Source organism: Lycorma delicatula, chromosome 4, assembly GCF_047948215.1.
Source record: "Lycorma delicatula isolate Av1 chromosome 4, ASM4794821v1, whole genome shotgun sequence".
Taxonomy (NCBI): Eukaryota; Metazoa; Arthropoda; class Insecta; order Hemiptera; family Fulgoridae; genus Lycorma; species Lycorma delicatula.
This window is the reverse complement of record NC_134458.1, coordinates 169,120,499-169,145,524: the sequence shown is the minus strand read 5'-3', so window position 1 is coordinate 169,145,524 and position 25,026 is coordinate 169,120,499. Positions and strand designations below refer to the sequence as shown.

Here is a 25,026-nt window from a genome sequence, read left to right as displayed (position 1 = left end):
ACTTCACTGTATACATCTTTTTTCACACGTGTCTAATTTTTAATATGACGTATAATGGAATTTAATGTTCCCACGTATATATTAAAATAGAAGCGGATAAAAACGTTATCTTAATATAATGATTTCTAAAATCATTTAGAAGTTATCGATAGTGATTTTTATTGAACGTAAAACAAATTGCACAAACGGTATCTTTCTCTCTTATTAAACAAATTGTAATTAAAATTTTCTGTTAGAATACATTATCTTTGTTTCAAATCTAAATCGTTAAGAGATATAATCTGACAATGTTTTGTATCCTACGATTCTATCTGATTGAACAAGCTGTCAAGAACATTTTAATGAACTACAATTTTAATCAATTATTGAAAAAAAGAAACATCAATCACTCACTACTCATTATTTAACTACAAATCAAGCGGAATACCATTTAATATTCTTTTTTTTTATTTCCAGTTCATTAAAAATTTGTATAACAATTAATATCCATCCTCCTCCGAAACTTTATATTGAGCTGGAACAAAAATTCCGTTTCATTAATAACATTATCCCATTTTTATAGATATGATTTTTTCCCCGTTTTGCCAGGCCGTATCTCATTATATGAAATGTAAATTTTTTTAAGCTTTATTGTGAATTATGAAAAGCGATAAATTATCGAGTCGTATATATAAAAATTTTAGGAAAATGCCCTGACTATAAAATTCCCTTTTTTGATATTAGAAAACATCGCATTCATAAAAAAAGCTTAAATATGATAAAATAAAAAAGAATAATTTTAAATTAATCGAGGTTCATAAGTTTACTATTTTTCAATCTTACCAAGATGTTGATCATCTACAAAATTTCGAAAAAAAAAAATTTTTTTAAATATTTCCTACAACTGTTTTGTTTTAATTTTTTAACGGTATTCCAAGTGATAAGGAAACTTTTGACAAAAAGAAGATTAAAATCAATTTAAAAAAATTTTACAGACGTTTCATTTTGCTTCATTTTATCCTTTGAATCTTCATGGTAAAATATATGCTCTAATTATAAATCACAAAACCAAACAGAAAAAGGGTTACGAAACCACAACACTCCAAAAAAACTTGTTCACAATGTTATTACTTTACTTTATATAAAATATTTAAATATTTATCCTTGATATCTTTTACATTTTATAAAAATCTGATGTGGACACCATATTACTTCCTTGCACGCCTATTAAATTACATATCCACATTTTTTTTTTAAATGTAAAGTACATAAAATTTTATTTCATTAATAACTTCTGATATTTTTTCATATATATTTTTTTTATTGTTATTATTGCATTATTATTTTTCTGTAATTTTTTTTTACAATCAGAAGTTAATAATTATAAATAAATCAATATATTTAAATTAAAAAAAAGGAAATAAAATCTGATTCGAACCGATGTGCCTTACCCTTATAAGATCTAAATATTTCCTTAATTAAAATTTTATTTGGCTGTAACTCTAACACTTATCATATATCGCCGAAATCTCTCAATGAGGGATTATTAGTGCAGTTAACAAAAAGTCAAAAATCCAAATTTGTTTTGGATTTTGGGCTTTTTTTTGGACACTTTTGGTTCAGTCGATTGCAATTAAAAGGGGAGGTGCACAGCTAGATGTTACAACAATCCTAAATCCAAAATTTCAACATCCTACGGTTAATCGTTTTTGAGTTATGCGAGATACAGACATCACGCGGGAACTAGCCAAAATGGATTACTTCGTACAAGGAAGTAAAAATACTGTAGAAGAAGAAGAATATGACGACGAAATCAATGTAGGAGGAAGGAGAATAAATTGTGTAAGGTTCGCAAGTGATCTGGTTTTTTAGATGAACCAAAGAAAATGTAAAAGCTTGTGCCGTGGGAATATGAAATGGAAATTTTGTAGCCTGTAGCATACGTGACCCGGGATTTGAACTCTACTTGTTACATCTCGATTACTTCAACCCCATCCAGGAAAAAAAGAAATCTAAAGCTAGCCACACATATACAATTCACTGGAAAAGTACGGACTGGAAGCCTCAGAGAGGCTTTACAGAAAGCCTGTCTTTTACCTGTCTTTACAGAAAATTAGCAGTTTTTTTTGGTCAAAATGGTCGCGATGAAACTTTCAGTCACTGAAATTAAAATAAAGCTTAAACTATAAAGAATATTTTGTTCTTGATGATTAATTTGTTCTGTTTAAGAAACTATGTTGGAATTACACTATCAAAAAAAATTAATGCATAATTTGCTATAATTCTCAGAGGTTTTCTTTAAATAATTAAAACCCAAGAATAACGCAGAAGGGAACAGGGTTTAATATGGTATAAAACTTCAATTTTTGTATCAAGTGGTATGTTAAAACTGAATATCTACAGACTTAACACAATTACGAAGTGTAATATTTTATCAATGAAATTAAAACAATGAAAACGTAAATTAAAGAATATATTTACATTAACAAAAGTTTACATAATTACTATATTTTTACAAAACATTATAGTAAATATGAACTGAGCGACCGTCCTACGCAGCGATGCACTTTTAAGCTAGAGTGGTCATATTGAGTCACCTGATGCTAAACTTTGTTGTCAATGCCTCTTATTGATTGTTCGCCTTCATTTTATCGACAGTGTGTGGATTTGATTCATATAAACTGTAACCTTCCAATAACCCCGTACGAAACAATCGGACATTTTTTTCAGATTTAAAAAAGTTTTCGGCATACTTTTTGTTTCTGATGTTCGTTCCGAAGTTTTGAAAAAAATTAGGGAACACGGAGACCCCGTTGACAATTCGTTTTTGTGAAAAGGCCGCATGAAAGCGTTGTGAATTGTTTGATGCTCCAATAATAGTTTTTGATATATTGACATGTTGATCTGCAAGTTAATCGGAAAACCGAAAGGGAATAGAACAATGCTGCTGCCTTCCTTAGATTCTTAGCCTTGTGGAGAATGGCTGAGGGGATCTGATGCTGTTATAGATGTATAGATAAAATAGCAACCCGGGTGGCTAGGAACCCGCCTAGGTGATTACTTCGCCAAGATAGGTGTTTTGCCATCGAGCCCAGGTTAGTTGGGATATTCCCTGTTAGGATGAGAATGAATGTTTGGAGAACTCTGCGATGGAGTTCCGGTGTGGGAGGGTGTAGGCATGACTTCGCTACAAAAAACCTATCAAGATAGAGAGAAGTAGGGTATATTGTCATTAAGGCTTATTAAATTTGTAAATGTTTCATGATTTTTAAGTAAATCGAGGACTTTGAGTAAACTGAAACGTGGGACAAAATTGTCGTTGTTGGGATCAACACTTTGTTTTGTTGATGTGATGATAGCATTTTTGAAGTTTTAAAGACTCGTCAAGTAATGATCTGAGTACATAGTCTAACTGAAGTTGGACGTAGGAAGAGTTTTTGTGTGAAACCTTCGGTGTTAGAGGATGGCGCGGGGATCGCGCTTCCGCAAATCGTTTGATTCGATAGTTGAGGGATGTGAGTTATAGTAAGTGGTCGTGATTCGTAGAGGTCATACAAAGGGGATAATAGGTTTTGTACACTGATGGAAATGTCTGCTCCCGAGACATTTGCATCGGTGGCATCCTCACAGAGGCCAAACCAGTGACTGTGTTGTGTTATTAAATTTAGAGGGTCTAAAAGACGACCTCCGGTAAAGCCCATCAGGGCTAGGAACGGAGTCGGTGATGTGGCGACCGGGATCGTCACAAGGCGGATGTCTTTCCCTACGGGAGTCAGGATGCACCAACAAGTTGTTTCATAGTGTTGGAAGAAACTGTACTCTTTTTCCCGTTTTGTTAACTAAGCATAGAATTTTTTTGATTATTGTCGAACAAGAAACTGATTTCCTACAATTTTTGTAATTTTGAAAAAAGATTACTCGTAATGAAAGTGGATGTAACAACAAAAAATGAAATAGAACATAAATTAACAGTAAATTTGATGCGATTTGCTTCTAATCTAATTTAAATACGTTTCCTCATAGCATCAAAACTCTTAGATTTTTTTCTCCTATCAAATCGTTCCTCGTTTTTGGGTATAGACCGTTAATTCTTTTCTTTTTTTAAGCTATGCGTACAAATTTTTTTTATTTATGAAATTTTATTAAATTTTAGGGGATGGATATTATTATTCAGAGAAGTTGATAACGAACATTTTTTTACGTTTGAATAAAAAACATAAAATAGCTACAAAAAGTATTTCGATATAACTAAATTATTACTCGTAAATCTTTGTTCTTCATTAAATTACTATTATCCTTTACGTGAAGATATACAAGTATTGTTATTCGAGTATAATTATGCCGTTATACATTTATTGTTTACTACCTATTGATCTAAATATACATTTATTAATTTTATGGTACAGGCTATATAAGTATATACGTAATGACTTTAGTATGATTTAAGTAAAACAGAACAATAAGAAAAAATTAATAGTCGTATAATTGAATTCAAATTAAAATCGTAAATTATTCTTCATGATTACGTTACTGGTTTGTTTTAAATTATTATATAAGTAGGCGTACTTTGTGATCCAGATAATGCTTATTATTGTTGTTATTATTATTATAATTACCTACTTATTTTAATAATATGAGTGCTTAAATGTAAACTTGTTTGTGATAAAATACGCGTATAAGTACTGTTACGGAATAATAATTGGTAATTGTTTTTTACATTTTTACTTCATAAATAACTTATTTCTAAGATGAAATAAAAATAATACAATTTTGATTTCCAGATCTTGATCGGTTTGCGGAGTTGTGCTTTTACCATCTTATTGTATTTGAATAAGTTTCTAGTTAAAAAAAAAGAAAGAGATTGTTTAAAAACTTAACCGATTTTTAAAAGTATTAACCAAGATATTCTTATAAATTTACTGAATTGAATAAAAAAATTAAAAAAGTCTTTTTTCTTATGCTATTCAGTAAATACATACTTTTCGTTATTTTATTTTGTTTCCACCTTCCAACTTGCAGCATCATAATCAACCAAGCTTCTAACTTGTCCCGCTAAAGTTTTTTCGACCTTAAATGGTGCGCAATTCAAGAACCAACCTTCCATCATTCAAACTATCTTCATCAGATTTTCATACGCACAACTTCAGGTACATTACTACATCATATAAAAATTTCAACGTAATTAATCTAGTAGTTTTGGATATTTTTGAACCACACAATTTTATACATAAGCTTATATATATAAGGAAATTGCATTTTAAGTGAATGGTATTTTCGTATTACTCATACCTCAAAACGTAAAGAAAATTCATTTTCATCCCCCCCCTCCCACTATGCGACCGAAAGTAAAATACCGTACTTTTCTTCGAAAAGTTGGGAAAAAAGGTCCGTATAGTTTTGATAAAATATTAGTAAGTTTAACATTATATTTTCCATATCTTTAAAACTTTCCGAGAAATTTTCAAAAAATACCGCTGGAAAATATTTTAATTTTTTTTTTTATTAATTGCATCATACTTTAAAAAACTGTTCATTCGAGATTTGAAAATATTTTCATATATTTTTATTGCTTTAGATACTAAATTTTTGTACAGAAAATAATAAAATATTTTACTTTTAGAAAAATAGATTAATAAAAAAAAAACATTTTTCAGTTTAAGTACTTTACATTATCGGCCGTCATCTTTAAATACTGATTGGGTACAATTTAAGGTACTCATTCGGAATTTACTCACCAAAAAAAAATTACTAATTTTTTTAACGATATATACTTGTAATATTGTGCAGTATAATAATTCATTATAAATGCATGTAATGATTAGATAAAATTATTTTGGAAAACTGAGAGTATAATTAAAAATTCATATAATGTATTTTAAATATAAACTTTATTATAAATCATAATATTACAACTACGTTTATAAATGCGATACAGTACTTATTTTACTAAACGATAATTACACTACAGGATGAAACTCATTAATATGTTGAAGTATCAAACTGAAGAAATCTTCCTCATATGAACGACATAGAAATTCACATAAATAAGAACCCAAGAAACTCTATCAGCCATCATTAAAGATTGCATCATTGTCGTATATAATTTGTATATTTAACGTTAATTAGACGAGATTAGAGAGCGAAGCGAGCATAGGTTATCTTGATATACGTACGATTCGTCTTATATCGTTAAAAATAATAGAATACGTTTTGGGGGGAAATTCAGAATGAGTACCCGATTTAATTTTGATACACTGTATCCAGCGAGAACTTACTGAAATAAGAATGTGCCCTGGAATTAAAGTATAAAGTATCTTAAAAAACTATGGGAACTCTTAAATGACTTTCAATCGTTGAAAATTACGAGATAAAAATAGACTTTTTAGTAAATGGTCTTACCTTGAAGTTATTTAATTTTCTTTATGGCTACACACCCCCAAGCACACCTATGGTTAGGACAGCTCTCAAACGGTAAATGTAAAGAGTAGGGTACAAGTCATTTTAAAGGTCATTAAAAAATGTTTTTTGACGTAAAATACTTCTAGCTAATCCAACCCTAACCAAAATAACGGTCATTTAATGTTTTTCATAAAAAATTTCAAAAGAGACTTAACAGTACTTCCATAGAAAAATTTATTGCTTTGAGGTTGAAGCATTTTCAGGATTTTATTTTATTTTATTTTTTTAGTGTTTCACTCTTACGAAGTTATTTTATACCATTTTTGAAATTAGCAATAAAAAACTCATTAAATGCCGCATTTCAGTTAAGGTTGTGTTGTGTTTTTACGTCAAAAGTTTTATTTCTTTTTTATTTTCTTAAAAATGACGCCACATCCTCTTTCCTTTTATGACTCTCCCCCCAAGGGTGACTTGGGGATGTGGTTGGTGGTCTCATATGGAAAAATATTTTGAAAAGTAAATCTTAAAGTTATTTAATCGATGAAAAGTTATTATTATTAAGTTATAGTTGTGTTTTTTTTTTGACATGCATTATTTTGCCCGCTTATTAAGATTTTAGAAATTTTATTGAACAGTTGAAAGGATGAAAAATTTATTTTTGAAACATCGGAAAAACTACTAATCTTAACAACAGATGGTATAAACCCTTTTTTCAAACCTAAAATTTTCTATAATGTGTTTTTCTGTTCATAAATAATAAACTTATGAAGGATGTATTAAAATTTTTGTGTTATTTTTATAAACTTACGTTTTTATTTTATAAAATATATTTTATAAGTATATATACTCTATATATAATTTTTTTTAACTTTTTCCCGTTGCGGAGGAAGTGTGAATGTTTTTTATGCTATTTTTTTCAGATTGACGTAAACAGTAAGGATCTAATTAAAAAAATATCATTAATCAAACGTTTCTTTACCATTATAATTGACCGCGGTGTGAAAAAAAATATGCAAAAAAACTGACCATTGAATACCACTGATCCAGAATAACTCGGGTTTTTGTGTTTTACTGACATTTTTTATAAGTTTTTATTTATTTGTTTATTATTTTTTTAATAAATGTTTAATGTGCTCCGTTCTTAAGTTTATAATTAAAAATTTACAGCACAATAATATATGATAATTTATTTTATTTGAAAAAATCAATTCATAATATAACAGATAAAAAGTATATTAAGTGTACTTATTTAGCATTAAGAATTACAGAAAAATATTAATAATCCTTTACTTAAGTTTAGAATGCTAAATAAAAACTGAATTTTTTGTTTTTTATATGAAAATAAGTACTTTTTTCAAAAGTATCAAATTTATGAAATTACGAGTAATTATCTATCTAAATTAACTATAACTGTCTCTCTATTATCTTTGAAAGTACTGATATCACTAACAAAATTTATAAAAAATAAAATTTAACTTTATAACATCTCTTTAATTTGTTTTTTCTTTACATTTGCGCGACAATGTGCATAAAATTTCGGCGTTTCATAAAAATCTAATGCTTTACACTCCAAAAAATAGGTTAACTGAAAATTATAAAAGCATATTCTAAGCTTTAAAAAAAAGAGATATTTCATTGCACTAGCTCTTGCCATCAAGGTCAAATTCAAGTCAAGTCAAATTTAATAGTTAATAATGTTTAATAATATTTTAATATTAACAGTTCGTTTATTCTGTCTCCTAAATGCCAGTCTGTTGTTGGCTTTTAATTAACAATGTATCCTATACTGGGAATCCTGGTTTGTAGCAAGCTGCAGTTACACACTTCTTACGAAACATCTTTAGTTGGTAACTGGTAACAGCGTGACTACCAGAATACCTACTACGATTAGTACACGCCTCTTTTATACTCGTATATTGGAAGATAACAATTTTATCAATAAAGATAAAGACAGCTTGTATTTTAATTAAAGAGATGTTCCCAGGCATAAACAAAATTTTCAGGGCAGGGTAACCATTCTTGTGATTGAAAACTTTCAAAAATACTTTCTTTTTTAAATTTTAAATTCAAAAACGCTGATGGGAATTAGCTCTTACTTTGTTTAACAATGCTTCATAATTGAAAGTAAGTCTCTCAATTATACAATTCCTGTTTAGTACGAACGTTTTTTAAAACAAAACAGTCGTCTCTAATGAACTAATTTTGTGACAAGTTTACAGGCAAAGCTGGGCTACGTCGTCAATTTTTCTAATCTTCTGTATTTTTGAGCCAAATTCTTCTTAATTATACGGTACGTCCAAAAAGTCCCCGTATCCCTCCCTACTATTAACATGTTCTACTCTCGTGGATTGCATATGTTATGCGGCGTTGCGTCGTAAATTTAATCTACCCAGAAACATCCGTGGTGTCTTGTGCAATGATAATGAAATTTTAACCCGGTTGTTTTTATTTCTTTGTAGTGCTGGGTTAATGCAAAAAATTTAATATCGTTGCGTATATTTTTTAATGCTCGAAGAGTTTTTAATAAGTTTCTTTTTTTCTGAGTTTTTGATTTTTTATCCGATTAGGAGCCTTTTACACTCCTTATCGGAATTTGTTAAATTTTATATAGTTATTTTTTTATATTTTAAAGATTCTCTGTGATATTGGTTGTAAGATTATAGTAATGTTAGTTTTATGCTTTATTTCTCCTTTTTAATTTTTATTTTTAACCTAGTTTTAATTATATAATTAGTGTTAGTTTTAAGTTTTACTTAATTTTGTTATTTTAGTTTTTAACCTAGTTTTAAGTTTTATATTAGACCCTTTATGGTTTTTAGTTATCCAAGAATGGGCCCTTTACACCCATCTTGGACTTTGTAAAATTCTATTTACTCTTGGTTTTATATTAGTTTTTACCTGTGATATTAGTTGTAAGTTTTATTCATGTTTTAGAATAGTTTTAAATCCTTTTATTTTTTATATAAAAAAAAAAAAGATTCCGGGCGATGATAACGCGCAAGCGTTTTTCGCCCCCCCCAAAAAAAAAAAAAAAAAAAAAAAAACATGTTCTACTGTTTTGAATGTCGCGCGGTATTCGGTTCCTAAGAAATAATTTCGTTGCCGCGACTGATATTCCTGCTTTCAAGGTTACACAGGACAAGCACTCGATCTCTTCTTTCGGTTACAAGCATTCACAGTTAAATGTTAAGGAGCAGTTGCTGATGTGTATGGGCGCTCGAACGACGACGCATGGAGCAAACAATATCACAAATAGTAAATGTATTTCGTGAATGCTTTAAAAAGGACCCGCTTCGTAAAGCAACAATACTAGATCGGGAAAAATGTGTATTTGCTTCCGGCAGTGTTAAAAACTAGTCATAATGGATGAAGGAAGATGGAAATCGTCGATCCGATTAAGAAGTGTTCGGCTAATTCTATTCGTAAACGAGCGGCCGAATTTAATATACCGCGGTCATTAATTCATGAACATATTAAAAACGATTTGAATATGAGCACATTTTAAAAACTTTTTATAAACGAATTATTGGATGGAGATATAGAACAGCGTGTTTCAAAACTTTATTAACACTATTTCCAAATGCGCTGTTTCGAAAAAGTGTTATTTTTTTATGAATGTACAATTCATCGAAGTTCAATAGCCAAGAACGTGGTTTACTGGCATGAGGATATTTCTCATTGTATGCGTGCATCCAATATACAGGATTTCCCACGAAGAAACTGAGAAACTTTCAGGACATGTTCTACTGGTGAAAATAATGAAAAAAGGTATAAACAAGGGGTAGAAACGCTTTGTTTTCGAGTTACGGTTAGCGAAAGATTTCACCCGGATTTCAGCTCTTCTAATAAAAAGAAGCCCTATTGGGATCCAAGTTAAGGAGAAAAGCTATTTTCGTATGTAATTTTAACTGGGAAAAAGGATAAAACAGGTCCCAGAACTGCAACTCCGAAGGTTTTAAGATATCCGACGAAAAACATAAAATTCAATGCCGAAAACAAGTTTTTTTTTAAGTTTGTATTACAATTGCTTGGTTAAATGACTAATACATTCAAACTATTTAGCAACAAAACTAGTAGAGAATTTAATTCTGAGAAAATTAATGTTATTACATTCGATAAAACATTTAAAAATCAGCTTTTTATTTAAGCAAAACAGTCGAAAAATAGACAGAAAATCGTATTATTCTTTCTGTACGTAACAAATACTATTCTTAATATAGCAAAACAAAAAAATAAAATGCGTGAAATGGTAAGTGGTATCAGAATAAAAAACTTCAGTTACAGTAACTGTTCGAAATTCCTTCCATCACGTTGTACACAGCACTCTGCTTACGTATAATATTTATGGTGGCTTTCCGTGTCATCTCTGAATTGTTTCGTTTAAATTCAATAGCACTTCGTATTTTAATGAATAACTCTTCTTTAGTATTAACCTTTTGTCGGTATACTGTTGTTTTCATATGGCCCAAATGAAGTAATCTAGTGGCGTTCAGATGATCGTGCTGACCAGCCGACTGGTCCATCACGTCCAATCCAGTTTAAGAAATTAGCATTCAAGTGGTCTCTAGCAGCTAAAGAGAAATGAGACGTTGCACCGTCGTGCTGGAAAATCATTTGAAATCTGGTTTGTAAAGGTACACACTCCAAAACAGTCGGTAATTTTTTTTTTCAAGAATTGAACGTATTCATCACCCGTAAGGTTTTCATTGAAAACAAACGGGCCCAGAATTTTGTCATAAATAATGTCACACCAAACATTAATGTGAAATATATGTTTGAAAATTGTTCCCACAGTACAATGTGGATTGTCTTCGCTCAATAAATGACTATTTTTAGAATTGAAGTTTCCGTTTCTCGTAAAAGTGGCTTCATCGGTAAATAAAATTGAATTTACTTTATTAGAGTTGTCTAGAAGCCAATGACAAGTTTAACCGCTGGGGGTAATCTGTTGGCCGCAAATTTTGAACCTTCTGCAGACGGAAAGGATAAAAATTTTCTTCCGTACAATGCACCACACCTTGTTTTTTGACAAATCAGTGGGACATGAAATTCGTCTTGTACTAATGCCAGGGCTACGCTGAATATGTTGAATCGCACGATGTTCATCATTAACACGGAGATTTACTTGGCGTTCAAGAGGAAACGAACACTTTGGAAATGACCCTTTCGTTCGTAAATGTTAATAAACAGAAGAATTTTTATTAAGTACAGAAAGAATAATACAGTTTTCTGTCTATTTTTCGTCTGTTTTGCTTCCATGAAAAACCGATTTTTATAAGTTCTTATTTACTTTCTATTCGCTTTATTTACATTAATTTTCTCAGAATTAAATTTCCTGCAAGTTTGTTACTAAATATTTGGAATTTATTAGTCATTTAGCAAAACTATTGTACAAAAAACCTTTCGACATCGAATTTTGTGTTTTACGTCGGATATCTTAAAAACTACTGGAGTTAAAATTCGTGGACCTATTTTATCCCAGCTCAAATTACATAAGAAACCACCAACATTACTCCTTAAATTGAATCCCAAAAATTCACCAATGCTTTTTTATTAGAAGAGCTGAAATCCGGGCGAAATCTTTCGCTAGCCTTAACTCGAAAACAAAGTGCTTCCACACCTATGTTTATATGAACCCTTTTTCATTATTTTCATTAGTCGAACATGGCCTAAAGGTTTCTCAGTTTATTCGTGGGACACTCTCTATATTATATGATATCGCGATACTTCGGACAATTTTTTTTTTTGAATATTTTATGAATGTTGATTCTTATTTGCAACTGTTGGAAAGATGGTTTGTAACGATACGTTGGATATTGCAGGTATCATGAGCTTACAATTTTAATGAATGGTACAAACACAAACTGAATGTGTGCCAGCAGCACCAACTGTAATGCACCATTTTGCCTAAGTTCACAGAATTTTGAGAAGATAATTTCACGGCCATAAAGTGTACAGTAACTTATAAATATCTCTTTCATATTGCATAGAAGTAGGCGTTTCTGCATGTGGATTTTTTCATCATTGATCCTAACTAAAACAAAATCTTTCTTACCTGGACAGGTTCGGTAAAATTCATTCAGTTGTGAATAACTTATCGTTAAATGCTTCGACTTCAAAAGAAGGGTATCGTGGAAAGTATGAAGATACTGTAAGACGAAACTTTAACTGATTTTGCTGTTCAAGTGCGCAATTTCCTATTTCCAGGTCGCTGAATCAGTCATAGTTGAGAAGCATCACCAGCTCTATTCCAGTGGCTCCGTCATTACCTCAGTCGACAGCTCATGGTAGGGATTAGTCCAAGACTATGTATCTCAACGATTGATATCCGACGAGTAATATCCTTTGAGTTCTTTTTAATAATTTTTTGGAACGTTAAAAAGAAATTACACATTACTTAAGATGATATTAATTTCCTAACCGGTTTCAAAAATTATTGTTACATTTTTTTCCTAAAAATAAATAAATAGTAAGAACATTACGAGTAACATATCTTTATCTTTTATGGGAGAAATTAAATTTTAAACTTTATATAAATATCAAGAATGTTCAGCAATATCCTAACCAGCTTTTTTTGTGATTATTAATTGTAAATTAAGAATTGTGAAAATCAATTTTTTATAATAAAACATAAATAAAATAGATAAAATTTTACAGTAAATTAAGGCAGTAATCATGTGTAAAAATGATTCTCAAAAAAGTTGACTAAAAAAAACCGTGTAAGACTAAAGTTGTACACGTTTTTTTCCTATTTTTTTAAATATTAATTAAGTTTAAAATAACCTGTCGCAACGTGTTTTTCTTCTTTTTTTCATTTGGATTCCATGAAATTCCTGATTATTAGTGTCTATAATTTTATAATTAACGGTTATTTTTTTGTTTATTATTTTTAATTCCGTTTTTATATTTATATCATTATATAAATTAATAACTACATATTTCTTATTAACTTGAATTAATTACTACAAAATATTTAATTTTTTATTCTATTTTTATTATTTTTTTACGTTATAAACAGCTTGAAAGATTTTTGTTGTTTTTTCCTTTTGGCTTAGTTTTGTTTTTCACTTATTCGCTTTGATTTGTAAATTAGTCCATTAAGTCTACCCACTTAAAAATTATATATACAATTCTTTTAATTTACGTGGGGTTTATACACCGATAAAACTTTGCGTTAATTAAGAAATTAGCCGTATATGAAGGTTTTTCCGTTATATCTTTACTGAAAATTGTCCCGGTAATATATTACACGAATATTTTATTTGTGTTCTTCAACTCGAAATAGGAAGTACCTGAAATAACGTTTTTTAAAATTGCAGTGTGATTGTCTATACTCGATGAAAAACTCAAAAGAGACGTATGAAAAGTTACATATTATTTTACAAATAACTGATTTTTGTTTTTTTAAACTTGTTTTGTAAAAAAAACTTTTCTTCACCTTTAAATGGTTCCAAAAAAAAATCGGCCGTTTTACTTCTAAAGATTTTTCACGATCATGTTTCGGGTTTTCGGTTGAAATGATTTCCTCAGCTGTTTCAAAAGGTTTATCTAACGACTTTAAAACTTTTTTTTTACATGTTTAAGCGTAAATATTACTTTTCTCGTTGTTTTCATTGATTAATTCTCATTCTAATTCTAAGCTTCTTTAATGAAAGGTCAACAACATTGCATCAATAGTTCGTATTCTATATCTTTTATTTTTACATAAGAAAAACCTTTTCCTTGTAACTGTTTATCTAATTAAGATACTTCTTCGTATGTGGTTTTAATGTAGGCATATTACATTTTTTTCAGTCATAAAAAAAATTCTTCCAACGATGAGCGAATATTCATTATAATTATCCACAAGTAAAGATTTTTCTTCTTACAATTCTGTTTTATAATTGTATTTAGTTAATTGCTTATTGTAATTAACTAATAATTTCTTTGAGATATTTGTTTTAAATTAAAAATAATACTAAGTAATTTTGTTTTTAATTATTTAATTATTTTTTTACGAAGAAAGTCTTTTTTTATGTAGAAAATGTTTTAGTTGAAATTTAATTTTCCCGGGAATAACTTACCATAATTTTACTATTTTATATTTTTTATAAAAATATTCATCAAATCTAATATTAATTTTAAATGTGTTATCGATTATAGTTTTTTGCTTTTCCGTCTAGATAGCTCTAGAAGGGAAAGTATGATAATCTGTCCAATTTGAACATATGCGGTTATCATCGGATCTTGACGTTTTGACCCCTAAGGGACCCAAAAAACCGGATGAAAATTTTCCCGATCTTTAATGTTCGTATGTACGTGTGTGTTCGGTGTTGGTCTCTAAATCACCGTATATCTCCAGAACTACTGGATCGATTTTGATGAAACTAGGTCAAATTACTTCTATAGTTTGGGCATTGATGCCATTATATTTTCAACTTAAAAGGTGAAGGTTGTGAGGCTGTAGAGCAAGGTCATTCTCAGTATCTCGAGATTTCGCCTAATTAAGGTCATACTTTTCTTAGTCACATTTGTTAACGTTTAAAAAATAGCAATATTCTCACAAAAAACATTTTTGCCAAATCGCAATCCTCTCCCAAAAATACTTTTGTAGTCGTCTGCTATCTTGTGACGTCATAGGTCAGCGGTAGAATTAAATAGATGAAATGAATAGTATTTAAAGTGTAAAAAAGTAACTCGATCTGGCTAGATCTCAAACTCGATCGGCCAGTCGACTCGGTACCTGGTGCGGCTTCACCAGTCTGCTAACCGTACAAGGGAAATTTGCTTTACGTCAGTTGTGAAATTACATTAGTTTAGTTAGTGCCGACCGTCGCCGCTAGTACCGCCACTCTCGCGTGAATTAAATACGGTATGCACGCGCGCTTTAGTTAGAGTCATTGAATTAAATAAAGGAAAAAATATTATATTTAAATAAAATTATAAATATTTTAAATAAAGTTGTGTGTAAGCCATACATCAGAAGCAACTGTGTTGTCAGCTTTTCTTTTGTAAATACAAATCATCCAATGAAATTATCAATGCTCTATTTTCTATTATTTCCCTTTAATGGTATGAAAAAAATTATGTAATTTTTCTATACTCAATTAACTTAACCCCCTACAATAAAAGGTGTTGAAATCATGTAAACCAAATAGACGTTTAGCAGACCTTACTTTAGAAACCTCACCATAAATTGGTGAGTTGGGACTCGTATTTAAATTACTTTTCACATTTTACTTTTCATCTTAGAGAATTTGTAAAGTGAAGAGTGTTTTTGTTTTTTTAAATGTGTTTTACATATTTGATCTATTTTATGAAGAACACTATTTTCTCTTTATTTTTTTGTAAATAAAAACGTGAAAAATAAACGATTTTATAAAGCAAATTTCTCGCTTATCTTTTTTTAAACCCTTACTTAAAAAAAAAAATAGTTAACCAAAAAAAGTGAAAAGCTTAAAAATACCTCCAAAAAACAGGCCCCTGGTAAACGGATTTTCTGTAACAGCTATTGTTTCTGTGCATAAATAAATGTTACGTGTCATTACTATAATGGTTGTAGTTGAACCGACGTGAAAAATTTACCCTGAAAATGGTGTGGCTGTTCTCTCTAGAATAAGAAAAACATTCCGTAAAAGGGTTACTAAGGAAAGTGAGCAATAAAGTAGTTCCACGTTCCTTTCATCACCGATTCGTACACACTGCCTTACATCATAATGTCAAACCCACAGAAATTTCAGCGATACTCTGCGCTACAAATAATACCTCACTCGCCAAAGGAATCGATGTGTAAAGAACATCATTAATCTCGGAGAATAAACTCTGACTGATGCTTCATATACCACAAATGCTTTACGTGCATCACAGTTATTAAAAAGCTGAGAAAGACATTGTAAAGCGGCAAAATATGTATATCCCTTTCTGTAGTGAAACAATATATTATTTACACTGTTTAAACTCGGTCTTGTAATTCAGAGTGTATCGTATCCAAAGATCAGTTGTAATGTTCTCGTCCGTTCAGGTCGGTTCGCTACTTAAAACAAAGGATTACAACAAAAATAATATTTTATTCGTACTCAGATGTGCCATTAAAGCAGAACATTAATTAAAAAATTAACAATTTCTTTCGGTATGAATAATTTTTAACAAGTAAGGAAACAAATTAGCAGTCATCTGTTTACTTAATCGCCATTTAAACCAGTGATCTTAGTCTATATTGATTTGTAAAATTTGGTATTTTAGTTTATAGTTTTGCCGTATTATTTCAATTTAAGCCTAAAATTTTCAATGATAGCCAATTTTATATGGTATATTTCTTTACAGTTGTTTGTCGCCTGATACTGGAAGTTTTGTTTATTCCTATATCTACAAAAGTGTAGTATATTGTGAAATTATTATGTAGTATAAAATTCAAATAAGTGTTTGTGTCAATATCTGGCTTTCTATAGGTTGCTGAAGACTGGCACGTGCTGATAATCGTTTTGTAGTACCTCCAATTTCATCTCAAGGTGATTTTCTGTGGCTAGTACTAAAGAAGTTCTATTCAGCTATTATCCCAAAGTCTTCTTCATGGTGGTACAAATTGATAAAATTCTTGAAATAATTGTATTGAGCAGCTGAACCATGACTGAAGTAGTGTATATGCTTTATTTCAGTCACTGTCTTCAAGTATTTGATCAGTTCAGTCAATAATATATGAACAGCAATGATATCATGGCGCAGACAATCACTGACCATATAAATGCTAAGATTCTGAAGCTCGTTTGTATTGTAATAAACCATGAATGGATGCAGTGTATCTTGGTTGTTTTCCCAATGGAATCCCTGTACAACATCTTGCTCACGTGAATAGTTCTCAGTAGAATCCATCAGGATAATGGTATGATTATCATTTAAATTTCCTTCAGTTGTTTTAAATATGAACTTTTATGATTTGGAACAAAATGGTGGCTAGTCAGGCAAAAAACCTTTAAGGAAATCTCTTCCGTAAAAATTTCCATAGTCGCCTGTTGCATCACCAATGTGTCTCTGTCTGTATGAATCCACTGCTTGTTCTATTAGTTCCTCCAAGTTATAGTCTTTAAGCTCATCTAATAAATAGGACTCCAATTCAGTTTTTCCAGGGCACTGTTCTCAATGTTGTAGCATTCAGTCCTTAGATTCTAAGCTGTAGACAGTTTTCTCAATCGATTCGTTGTATCGCACGATATAACGTATCGATACGTTGGATATTGCAGGTATCATGAGCTTACAATTTTAATGAATGGTACAAAAACAAACTGAATGTGTGCCAGCAGCACCAACTGTAATGCACCATTTTGCCTAAGTTCACAGAATTTTGAGAAGCTAATTTCACGGCCATAAAGTGTACAGTAAGTTATAAATATCCCTTTTATATTGCATAGAAGTAGGCGTTTCTGCATGTGGACTTTTTTACCATTGATCCTAACTAAAACATAATCTTTCTTACCTGGACAGGTTCGGTAAACATTCATCATCTTCATACAATTTGAGGACCCTTTGTCTAATATCATCCTTCAATTTTTTCTCCTTTTTTTCTGGTGTCGCCAATATACCAACTTTAGATTTGAGCTTTCTGGCCTGCTTCACCATTCACATTGAAACCTGGAATTCATCAGCTGTTTTCTCAATACCCAGCTACTTGATGCCAATGTCAAAATCTGAACTTGTTGTGGGCGAGCTGAGATCAAACGTTTGGCTTTGAGCTCTTCAATCAGATCACATTCTTGACATTGCTTATTCTTTAATGTTTGCATTACATCAGTAACACTCAAACCAGCAGTTGCTGTTGCTGTAGTAGCAATAACATCTTGTGCTCTTCTTACCATCTGCTTCAGGTAGCCTTTTGAATCCCATTTGCTGACATATTTAAGCTTCAAAGGAGAGATTCCAAGTGTGAAAGTGAGGCATCCATTCTTCCAGAAGCCTCTAGCACTTCACTACACATCACTAAACCATCACAAACCACATCACTAGATTCTGATTTTGGTTGATTATCCTATGGCTGAATCTCTCTATGAGCCAATTCTTTCTTACGTCGTGGGCATAACTCTTGACCTGGCTTGAAGTCATAATTTATTAAAGTTTTTAATCGGTCAGCAGAATCAATATCAATAGGCAACAATCCGTTTCCGGCTTTGTGTTACTCTTTTCCAAATGGATCACAGCAGTCCTGTAGGAATTCAAACTTCTTCAGCAAAACAGCTTTATGATAGGAATGTATGTCACCATCTTCTTTAAAGGTAATTCCAGATCGCCGCTGTAAAGGTTCTTTGTCCATTGCTGATAGTTCTTTCACAGCCAACAAAAAAGCTTTTCCATAATTAAACGTTAAAGATGTGTAGCATTCAGCGATATCACGCTTGCCAAAATGGCAGGGGCCAAGAACTTCAATCATTTTAAAACAATTTAAAACGTAGTTTGAGATAACAATAAGTGTTACAACTGATTGTAGAAGTTATTCACGAGTAACTACGCTAATTCACAAAAAGTTTGTGCTTATATACACTTTCCTCAAAGTAAAGAACATTCTAGAATGTTCTACAAAAAATGGGATTTTACAGAATATTCCATAACTTTCTATAATATTTTGTAAAATGGAGTTTTTCAGAACATTCTAGAAATTTCTATAACATTTAGAAAATTGATTTTTTCAGATCAGCCTAGAAAGTTTTACAATAGTCCAAAATCTTCTGGAAAATTAAATCTTTTTCAAGATATGTAAAGTTTAGAATATTCTTTAAAGAATCTAAAATATTCTGAAGCACTGATTGTTTTTCTACCTTCAGCTGTTTTAATTAATTAAAAATGATCACAGGTTAAAAATCTGTCACATGCAAAAGATTAATTATGTTTGAAAAGCTTTCTTACCTACTTTTATAAACGGGTCAAAAAATAAAATTCATGGATTATGTTGTTTAAAAGCTGCCCTTTCCTCCTATTATAAAACTAACAAAATATGAGAAGGTATACTTGAGATATAAGCCTTCGAAGATAGGCCTGATAAAAAACGTTTGACCAAATTTGGTGATTGATGGATTTCTCCTGACATAAGATTCCAATTGCTTTGAAACTGCAGTATCCTACACATAATTATTTCAAATTACAAAGTCTCATTCCGATTAAAGAATTAGGTAAAGAAATATATAAGATCAAACTTGACTTCCTAAATATTGTGACAAATTTTTCGCTGAATTTCAACTGCTATATCTCAAAAACAGGTTCTCAAAGAAACTTTTGATTAACATATTCGGATAAAAGTTAACCAACAGTACCAAAATTCGAATTTGTATTTTTATTATTTCCGTCAAAATCGTTAGTCAAAGATAACAGTTTTTACATGTGTCCACAAACTGTAAGCAGCTCGTTTTCAAGAAGCCATAAAAAATCAGCCACTGCAGATAATGAGCTGCAATTTGATTAAATGGCATTTCAGACCATGGGGAACCTCCTCCAAAAATTTGATGATATTTGGAGGTGGTCAGCTGGGGACAGTTTTCATAAATGGATCACTTGACATGGATTGACCCAACATCAATTATATTGCTCCTATTAAAATTAACTTGGAGATAAAATTAAAAAAAATTATTTTGCAGTTGCAATTTCTCCTTTTTGTGTAACTTAAGATGTGTAATAAGTATCTTTAATATAAAAGAAAAAAGTGATACGGAATTAACTTTGTGATTGCTTATTTTAATAAATTATAATTCATGAGCTTTAAATAGAATGATGGCAGTTATATATTTATATCATGAGGTTAATTATCTGTTATTGCATTATAAATCGTATTTATTGTAACATTATAGAATAATAATTGTAACTTCTTACATAATGTTTTAAATATAACATTGTAAATGTTAACTTGTTAAAAAAAATTAAACTCCTGCTTGCTTGAGTAAGAGTAAAGTAAACATCATTTTTATTCATAATTTATCTAACGTAATCATAAATGACTCTGTAATGTTAAATGAAAGTAAGCGAATTATTACATTCATATAAATTATCATCTGCAAAAATAATAATAATAATTTTATTTGTAAATAATTTAGAAATAATGAAAGTATTCTTTATTGTTTGACGGTTTAATAAAGTAACTCCATTTTACCTTTAATTGAATTCATACTTCTTTATTTAAATATTATAAATAAAGACAATTATAGATAAATTTTTTAAATTGATTTAAGTCACTCGCATTTCAACCTAAAAACAAATGTTGTAGTTTTTCTAAATGTTCAGATTCATATATCTTAGTTCTATGTACTTATAAATTGAACTACTATTTTTTATACTGGTATCAGATTTTATTTTTACCTTTACGGAAACTCCAATCGAATTTCTAAAATATATTTCGTATGAAAATAATTTCAAATTTTATTTTCCCCACGCCCGTAAATTACATTTAAAAAGTTCAGAAAGATTTTTATGAACTCTATTAACATTTTGTTTCCAAAATTCAAAAGGTCGGCAAAAAGTTCCATAACTTTCCCAGCTAAAGCGGGGAAGTTATACCAACGAGGGCTTCGCTTTCGACAGAATACTACGCGAGATTAAAATTTCATGTTATATTAAAGTATGTAAGTAAAGAATTATATAATAAAATTATTCTCTTTGAGTAAATTTTTGAGAAATAGGGTCCATAATGACCTTATTTTCTCATCCTCTTGACAGATAGGAGCCGAGTAGCATCAGTGATTCGTATTCAGAAGTCATCGTGTGAATATTAAAAAAATTCAGTTTTAATCATCGAGTTTAAAGATATCAGGCAAACCAATGACTGCCGAAAAAACCAAAAATTAAGCGTATCATCTCCCAGCCCTTAATTAAATCGCCCGAATACATATAACCGAACTGAGGTACAAATTTAATGGAATCGTCTAATTAGTGCAAGAAAGTGTCTTAGAGTTCAGCATCGGTAAGATAGAAAAAAGTTTCTTTTTTGTTTCCATCCCTTTATAAAGATTTGAATTAGATTGAATACAATCAGAAAGTATCTTAGCTACCTAAGGATCATTAAAGTACGTGAAAAAATTTACCTATCCTTTGAGTAAAATTTTGGGATAGATACGGGACCTGTAAGGTCTGTATCTCCCTGCTCCGTTGACATATTATAACCAAACTTCAGTAGCATTATTGGAGTATTATAGAAAGGGGCATTCAAGAACAACCGTGACGTTTGATCTCGTGACGTCAAAGAGGTAAGTTTCACCCTCCACCGCGAACCAATAAGATTAAAATATTGTGGTCACGTGACGCTGGCCCCGCCTCCCCCCCCATCCTTCATTGCCCTTCTATTTTCTCATCATCCACTACTAGGAGTTGTATTATCCCTTTTTCAATGATCGTTCGCAGATATACCGTTAGCTTTCGCAAATCTTTCTATCTAACTAATGAGAGTAGGAAAATCGTACATGCTAAAATCGAAGTTACTGGAAAGGTCGTAGTATCGGTTATCAACTCGATGTCTGTTTCGTCCTTTAACGGCTCACATAAAATTTTCTATTTGAAACAAAACTAGTCCTCGTTCTGCAGGTTCGTGACTGCTTTTCTAAACGAAATAGATGTTGGTGAGGGGATGAACGATAATTCTCTTAACGAAGCGTAACTGTTGATCCTCACAAGGATCTGTCTAAGCAGTACAAGATCCAACTGCTACCTTTACCTTCAAACTTTCCTTCCTTCTGCAGCAGCTTAATCGTTTAGATTCTTCCGTCATGACTGCAATATCATGACAGTTGAAGAGTTACATTCTTGCTCTTGAAGATGAAATCACACTATTCACCAATGGTATCTTAAACGTATGTGCAGCCTAACAACAGGTTGAATTTTAGAGACCCTATAAAAATATAAATTGTATTTCGTGTCCAGTGCTCTGGCGATGGTGCTGAATGTGCGGGAATCGCTTCCACTCAAAAAAAACAATCGACGGGAATGGTCTATTTTATTCGAAAAAATATAAACTCTAATGAAAGTTTTATTTACCCTAGAACAGTAAATCGTCCTATGTCGAATCAAGTTACGATTGTATTCCGAGGAAAAGATGTTGCAGTCGACCATCGACTGCGAATGGACGTTGCTGCCCGGCGTCCATCCGATTTAAGACCGTCTTCTGATGAGCGGACTTGGTAACGTATTCAATGATGGCCGACCTTTACTTCCTTCCGGGTCGGACAGATTGCTCCCGATCGGTGGAGGGATTACTTACTTTTTTGACGGTGACCGATTGCTCATCATTGTTTTCGAACATATCTTGTGACATCTGCAACAACCCAAAATGAAAATAAAACGAATGGGAAATGAAAAAAGAAAGTGTTTTCTAATCGTTAAATCTAATCGACTTACCTTTCTAAATAAAAGATGTCTGATATGTAAATATTCTCTGTAAAAACGCGCCGTTTTCCTGTTTGTTATGATTGCAGTTTTAGTTATTGTCACGCTAGCCAGTCCGGATTATATTCTATAAAAAAACAAAGAAAAAAAATTAAAGTCAGTCGTTAACCGTAATTTTTTGGTACTGCAGTATAATTCTGATCCGATTTTTCTTCAATGTAAACTTTTGAAGGATAATTTTAAAAAATTTTCACTTTTATTTGCTTTATTATTCACAAGTTATCGATAGACAATCATACAAACATGAAATGTAAATTTTTTCTTGAGAATTTATTTTATTTTTTATTTTTAAATTATTTCTAGATTATCCCACCATCTGAAAAATTGTCCATTATCAAATTAAATAGACTATTTTTTTTATTTTTCCTTGTGTTTTTATAATATTTTTTGTTATTATGTTTATTGTAACATGAATTAAAAAAATGTTAAAAGATAAGTTTTATAATTTACTCGCTTACATTAGTAAAAATTTTATTTATTATTACGGTATGGTTAATTAATTTAACTGAAATTCATTGTAAAAAAGAACAATGGAAACATAAAAAATCTGATAAAATCTTAATTTATATATTTACTTGGATATTCTATTTAAATCTTAACTATAATTAGCTAGAAACACAAATTTTATTGTATATATAATGTTTTTTTGTTTAAGGAAAATAGTAATTGTTTGTTCAAAGATTTGGTAAATAAATGATTGGTTCGAACTAAAGTTAAGTTAATGCACTAAAATTATTCTCGCAAGGTTTTACATTACAAGATACGTAAATTAGGTGACAAACAACTAAACTGTTACAAGATCCGTTGCTATTATAAAAATTCTATTATATTTTTTCCCTTCCTTGTCGGTTGGGGTGGAAATTAAGGCTGAAGTTGTAATATAGACAAACATTTTTTCAAAATTTCAACTTTTATGGTCAACAGGTTTTCAAGATATGAGAAAAAATATTTCGAATTATTGTTGAATATTCCTGGCCTCAAAATTCGATGGACTTAAAATTTTGGTATTTTGAAAAACTTAGAAAATATTTTCATCATACCAAAGCTTCATTTTCAACTATGATTTTACAAGACGTAAACAATGGTGAAAATTATTTTTTCCCCTTTCAAATTTTGTCCAAAATTTAATGCCACCACTCCCCTCTGTAAAGAAAGTTTTTTGGCCATTTTCCATGAATTTATGTTGAGCCAGTCCGAACATATTAATCAAAACTCAGTTCAGCACACGAACACAAGTATGTACATACATCCTTATGAGGAAATTTCTGTTTTCCTTATCATTTCTTGGTTTAGAACCGTACAGCATCTTAGGTAAAGAAGAAATAAGGTATGATGTGGAAAAGACTAGGTATATGTAACAAAGATTTGAATTTTCCTGTAGTTTTAAAAAGGCCATCTAAACAGGAGTCCTCCTTAAGGAAAACGCTCGTTCGTACCAGGAACACCTGGTACGATTGAGAGTTTTCCTTAAGCCAAGCCACACAGTTTGGCATGTGAAGGTATTCAACTGAACTATAAACTTTTTTTTTTTTTTAGTTAGGTTCAATCGGAGCTTTCTGAAAAATCATCTTTGCCCATCTTTCTTGAAGATTTTTTTCTGCTTATGTTTTTTTTTTACCCGTATTTTTATTTTTTTATTCTCTTTTTGAAAATTTTAATCTAAAAATTTTATTTGTTTTTTGTGTTAGGTAATTTTAATATTTCGCATAATCCTATCTAACATTCATAAACGTGGGCTGATGAATTAAATATCTACAGGACGTTATATATGTAGGGGGTGTGTTGCGAAAAAGCAAGGCTGCATTCATTGTGAGTGATCTAAAGGTCGAAGCCTACTTGTATAAATTGAAATTTATTCTTATCTGTTTGTAGGTATTTTATACTCGGTTCTGCAATTAAAATATCATTTCTGACTTAATTATAATCAATCATTTTACTCGTCATGTAAATTAAATATATTTTAAATATGAAAAAAATTATAACTGGATTGTTACGGTGATGAATCACCGGTTTTTTCTATTAACATTCTAATGTAAAGTATGTTTTTATACACAGTTATAAACAGTTATTTTTTTCTATTTTGTTTTTCTTAACAGACTATCTGTGCAAAAGAAGACTCGATAGAAACAGCAATCGGCATTAATAAGCCTAGATGCAACAAACACGCACGACTGTGGGCGGTGCCTATAACCTTGTAAATTATATATAATTAACCACCTATCTGTCGAGAAAAACTCTCCACTAAAGGTAATGTTATTTTGT

General features: G+C 30.6%; 1 protein-coding gene across 3 annotated transcripts in view; it reads left to right on the top strand.

Annotated features, from left to right (window-relative positions):
- sprt (PDZ domain-containing protein sprite) overlaps nucleotides 1–25,026 on the top strand; it is a 366,819-nt gene that overhangs the window by 44,719 nt on the left and 297,074 nt on the right. For all 3 annotated transcript variants that reach the window (XM_075364677.1, XM_075364676.1, XM_075364675.1), the window contains exon 2: nucleotides 24,861–25,011. The gene's annotated coding sequence lies outside the window, so the exon portion shown is untranslated. The remainder of the gene's footprint in view (nucleotides 1–24,860; nucleotides 25,012–25,026) is intronic.